Below are 6,364 nucleotides of genomic sequence, written 5' to 3'. Positions count from 1 at the left end.
CATAGTGTACTCCTATGTTCGTTTTGTGAATGTTATAAGTAAGTTCATAAATCCTGACAAAGTGTCCTTTTGACTTTGCTAGTGTAGAGCATATCACATGCGTCACACACAGCAATAAAAAAAAACTATTATCACCTACTATGTAGCCATGGAAGTACCTTGAATACTACCTAAACATGATCATTTTCATTAATAAAACTGCACTGATTACTAAAAGGACACTTACATCAGGTGTTGTATAATTCATCTTTGACATGTTCTTGACAAGGCTATTGACAGACAACAGAGGTGCCTCACAAAAAAAATACAGGAAGTCAACAAATCCTATGAGGACTGTCTCAAAGCTGTATCCCTGTACTTTGTATCCTACAGACTGCTGTGTGGTGAGCTCTGCCTAGCCTACAAGACATCTCTGATCCCACACTGATGGATTTGTTGTTCATCCAAAAAACAAACAATATCAGAAATACCCATTTTAAGGACCGAAATCTCATCTGCACCGTAAACAGAGCAGGTTGGAGGACAGGTATGTGTCACAAAGATTACCCTGTTCCTGGGACAGGCTTCCCATCCATGTGAAGCAAAACCCATCCCTTACCATATTCAAAGGTACCTTGGACCAATGGACAGGGAATTGCAATTTTATCCCTGGTTTGTCACCTATGTCTCTAATGGACAGGGGCAGCCTTTGAACACTAGATGTGTAGAAGCCTATATCATAACTGTAAAGTTCCTTGAGGTATTGACATGTCAATAATAGCTTGGTAAATTTGGGGTAAGTTTGACTAGGCTTAAAATGGTTCTTGGCTGATATCCTAGTAACTGCCTAAGAACCTATAAGAAAATGGCAAATGAATGTCAAATCTGTTTTTCAAATTTGTGCACCTTTTAAAAATAAATAAGGGCTCATTACCGTTGAATCTATCAAACTTTCAAATTGTCTGTATACCTCAAAATTTAATGTTCTTGGAATCAGAAGTGAAAGGTAAAATCAAAGCCATCTTTGTCCTTTCCCTTTTATTTAAGGTCAAACTACCCATTTTTAAAATGGTCTGAAATCTGTTATTCCTACCTATAATAACCTTATTCCCAATCTTATCCAGTTCATATGTTATTCTCTACAAACATCTTGAACAATATCCATTTCTTCCATGAACACATTATTTTGATACCAGTCTGGAAAGTCTGATCATTTGATACATGACCTGTGTTTCTGTTTGTAGGGGTAGCACTGTGAAAGTGCAAATATGATTTTAAAAAAATGTCACTTTTCTGTAAATCATGGACAAACAGCTCCTTTATTTTTGTCTTAAGTTTAGATTCTTCTAAATAATTAGCATTTTGTAATAAATAATTATAAATAATACTTAAAATGTCAGTAGAGCTTTCAATATAATGAAAAAAAACTGCTGCACTAATGTTTCTGTACTCTTTCAAAGGAAAAAAATGTCATCAAGAAATCTTAAATATACTATGACACAAACGGTTTGTAAACAGACTGAAACACACAGCATTTTTCTCAGTAACATAACACTAAATTGGCAAAGATGGGTGTACACTTATCTGATGGTAATATCACCCCTCAAAAATTATTATGTAGGACAAACTCCATGAATTGTACTATTAAATTCAAATATAAAATTGACAGATATTTATATTCTGTAATAACTTCCCTGAACCATTCCACTCCTACTGAATGGTGAACAACAGAGAACAAATCTTTAGCATCTCATCATCATCATTCTCTTTCGGCTTTTCCCGTTAGGGGTCGCCACAGTGGATCATCTCTTTCCATTTCTTCCTATCCTCTGCATCTTGCTCTGTCACACCAACCGCCTGCATGCCCTCTATCACCATGTCCATAAACCTTATCTTAGGCCTTCCTCTATTCCTCTTACCTGGCAGCTCCATCCTTAGCATCTTTTTCCCAATATACCCAGCATCCCTCCTCAGCACATGTCCAAACCAACGCAATCTCGTCTCTCTTGCTTTGTCTCCAAACTGTCCAACATGAGCTGACCCTCTAATATACTGATTCCTAATCCTATCCATCCTAGTCACACCCAGTGCAAATCTTAACATCTTTAACTCTGCCACATCCAGCTCTGACTCCTGCCTTTTTTGTCAATGCCACTGTCTCCAACCCATATAACATAGCTGGTCTCACTACCCTCTTGTAGACCTTCCCTTTCACTCTTACTGGTACCCGTCTATCACAAATCACTCCTGACACTCTTCTCCACCCATTCCACCCTGCCTGTACTCTCTTCTTCACCTCTCTTCCACATTCACCATTACTCTGAACTGTTGATCCCAAGTACTTAAACTCGTCCACCTTTACCAACTCTACTCCCTGCATCCTCACCATTCCTCTACCCTCCCTCTCATTGACACACATATATTCTGTCTTAGCCCTGCTGACCTTCATTCCTCTGCTCTCTAGAGCATATCTCCAGCTCTCCAGAGTCTCCTCAACCTGATTCCTACTCTCACTACAGATCACAATGTCATCTGCAAACATCATAGTCCATGGGGCCTCCTGTCTGATCTCATCTGTCAACCTGTCCATCACCACTGCAAATAAGAAAGGACTCAGAGCTGATCCTTGATGTAATCCCACCTCCACCTTAAACGGATCTGTCACTCCCACTGCAGTCCTCACCACTGTCACACTACCCTCGTACATATCCTGTACCACTCTTACATACTTCTCTGCCACTCCCGACTTCCTCATACAATACCACAACTCTTCTCTAGGCACCCTGTCATATGCTTTCTCCAAGTCTACAAAGACACAATGCAACTCCTTCTGACCTTCTCTGTATTTCTCCAACAACACTCTCAGAGCAAACATTGCATCTGTAGTGCTCTTTCCTGGCATGAAACCATACTGCTGATCACTAATCATCACCTCCCTTCTTAACCTTGCTTCCACTACTCTTTCCCATAACTTCAAGCTGTGACTAATCAGTTTTATCCCTGTGTAGTTACTGCAGCTCTGCACATCACCCTTATTCAAATGATGTTCTCATCCATGTGGGGCAGCTCCCCAAGACAACTTAAAAATGTCAAGAGTCCTTGAAGATATGTTGTGTTACATATGCATACATGTTTAACTTCCTATCAATACATATTGCCAGAGGTTCAGTTTCAGAACTGCCGGCAAATCACTGAAATTTTACTTTTATCCTTTGTTGGTATCAGCATTCAAAGCAAAATAAAACCCATTATGCTGCCTCCACCTTCCTAAATCTAGATCTAGATCTAGATCTCTTTAAAGCATTCAACACCAGATATCATGCTTTCCTCTTACATAGACTAGCCACAATAGCTCTCAGCTCCACCACACTGTAACGTTTTGGAAACTACCTGTCATATTGGTCTCAAGCAGTAAAATGGCTTTAGTCATGCTACAACTTTCAACAGACATTGGTGTTCCTCAAGGATCCATACACTGCCCTATTCTTTTCAACATCTTTATCAATGACAAACACACTATTCTTCAGCAGTCATGCTGATGACTCATTTGTTATCTGTACTGACATCTCCATCCACCACCTCCAACAGAACTTACAAGAGCACTTTAACTTGATAGAATATTGGCAAATTAATTCTCACCTCCAGCTAAACATAAATAAAACAAAAGTAATTCTGGTTCATCCCAGGAACTGTATCCATTAAGTCCATAAATAATATCAACATTGGACAGGTCACAAATGTTTAACTACCTGGTGTCATCATTGATCATTAATTACATTTTGATAAATACATTGATTATGTTAGGTATGTTTTATAGATCAAGGCATTATCTAACTGAAACTCACAGACTTAACACAGCCCAGGTATTGCTTCTCCCAACCCTGTTATACTTATCTTCAGTCCTAGTCTGTATCCCCAAATCATTTCTAAACAAACTTAAAACAAAATTTCCAGATATGTTGCCAGTCTGACTAACAGAACTCGTCACTGTATAGCATTACAAAAAAAAAAATCACCAGTTAGAATTGTATAACCTTTTCACTTTTGCCCAGTTAAAGTCTCCCATAATACACACATAGCCGGCCTTAGGCATAGGCCAACTAGGCAGCTGCCTAGTGCACCGCTCTAGTAGGGGTGCTTTTACAGTATTTATTTGGTGTAGGTAGACTAGGATGGGAGCACCAGATGGTGTGGTGGGGGACGCCGTGGAGCCCTTTTGCCTAGGGCACCAGTTGACCTAAGGCCACTGCTGAATACACATTTCAAGCTAATTACATGCCCAATTATATCAAACATCATCTAGAAATACCCCCCAGACAGGAAGCTAAGATCTCATCTCCTACTAGTTTCCAAAGCCAACAATCACTATGAGGAGTCATTGTACTCTGTCTGTGTATCCAAAATCTGGAACACCATACCTCCAGACCTTAGAAATTAAATAAAATATACACAGTTCCATAACAGGCTAAATGTTTAACTTCACACTCACTATATCCCTGTACTGCAGCTTCCCCTACTTCTTTGCACAACCTCAACATGACCTAACTCTTCTATTCACATGTGAATTATAAACACTGTACTAACACACTCCTTCCTTTTATCAACATTATACCTCTTCTATTTTATCTGTACTGTTTCTTCAGTCTATATTTTTATCTTATACTACCCTACTTCAATCATAAGATAGCCCATTATTTTGCCACCCTTACTTTGTCATATTTTATAACAAGTTACCTACCTTTATATTCACAAATCATGCTTAATATCTTTATTAATAGTGATTCCCACATTGTTCTACATTAGAATAAATTCTGCATAATGTTTTATTCTTCTCTAGGTTTCATAGGTACTGTCAGTTTGCTGAACATTACAAGCCTAGCCATTAACAAGTGGTTAGAATCAAACCATGAACCTTGCATACGTGAGACCTTAACCATTAAGCCAGCTCCTCCCCTTAAATAAGTTCTTACCATGTTATTCTATATTACCGTATTTTATTTTACTTTTTTATACTGTGGAGCTTTTCTTCTCAGGCCCCTGCTGAAAATGAACTCTTGGCTGAGTTAGACCATTCTGGTTAGTAAACAAATAACAAAAATGTATGGGATTTAGTTAGTATTTCTTAACTGAAAAGTCTGACTGGGCCACGACAGGCCCCTTTTCAGTGCAGGATACGGGAAAAAAAGCCCCACAGTTAACAAACAGTACAAGATGCCATACAATACAATACAGTGCAAAAGAACAAATGTTAAACATCACATACAAGATACAAAAAAATAATATATATTTATTTTATTTTACATTTGTTTACTGTTTACATGAAACCCATTTTCATGCCCATGGAGAAAAGCTCCATTACAAAAAATATATAACGTTTACAATAAAAGTTGTAAAGTAACAATGTGAAATGTATGGCTTAAAGACATAATTAACAAGAGCAAAAAAAGGTCCACAAATAGGAACATGTGTGGAATATCCATAGAGACAGTATATAGCTGTGAATTTTGGCTAAACATAAAGTATAACAAAATCAGTAGTTTACTTGGCAATCTTGATATATAAAAAGTGGGAGATAGAGAACTGAAGTGGAAAACATGGAATGGAAATAGGAGAGAAAGCATAGCATGGACAGTCTGGAGTTCTGCAGGAGCAAAGCCAGTTGTAGATTAGTTGTTCCTTAAGCAGTAGTTTGAATTTGTATGTATGTTGGTTGTATTTAATATATGTTGAGGGATGGTATTTATATGGGTCCTTTCTAATGTGTAGGTCAAATTTTAGATTGCCATCTACGGTATTCAAAGTAATTTAGTATGTGTGACAACCTCAAGTCTAGTGTTTTATGCAGAAGATGTAGCAAAGTTATTTTTGTGATCAGAATATTGTTTTGGAAAGAAAAGCAGAAATTTTGTTTTGTTTTTGTTTTGTTTTGTTTGGGTTCAGCAGCAAATTAGATTGGTTCAGAAAAGATTCAATGGATAAGTAGGCATGCTTGGAAATGATCAGATTAGAGAGCAATAGTTGCCATAGTGAACCAGGGAGACTTGTTTCACAAGGACTGAGCCTTGAGGGGACCTAGGCTTGATTTCTGGTTAACAAATGGAAAATTATATGTGTGTGTGTGTGTGTGTGTGTGTGTGTGTGTGTGTGTGTGTGTGTGTGTGTGTGTGTGTGTGTGTGTGTGTGTGAGTGTGTGTGTATGTGTGTTTAGATAGTAAGTCTGGGATTGCCATTTCTCAGAATATTCCCTTTTCTCCAAGGTATGGTATATATAAGCTAGGGGATGGGGATGGGGACTAGCCCTCTGCAAAAGAATAAGTTTAAAGGAAAAAAGCAATGTCTGACATTCACTTTTCTCCTAAATTTTCTGTCATTTATAAATGCATGC

The 6,364-nt window shown here is 38.0% G+C and overlaps 1 long non-coding RNA gene across 1 annotated transcript in view; it reads left to right on the top strand.

Annotated features, from left to right (window-relative positions):
• LOC122807005 overlaps positions 1-6,364 on the top strand; it is a 543,066-nt gene that overhangs the window by 389,925 nt on the left and 146,777 nt on the right. The window lies entirely within an intron of this gene.

Source organism: Protopterus annectens, chromosome 7.part0, assembly GCF_019279795.1.
Source record: "Protopterus annectens isolate FY-2018-M chromosome 7.part0, PAN1.0, whole genome shotgun sequence".
Classification (NCBI taxonomy): domain Eukaryota; kingdom Metazoa; phylum Chordata; order Ceratodontiformes; family Protopteridae; genus Protopterus; species Protopterus annectens.
Note: the sequence above shows the minus strand (reverse complement) of the source record. Positions and strands in the feature narration are given on the sequence as shown.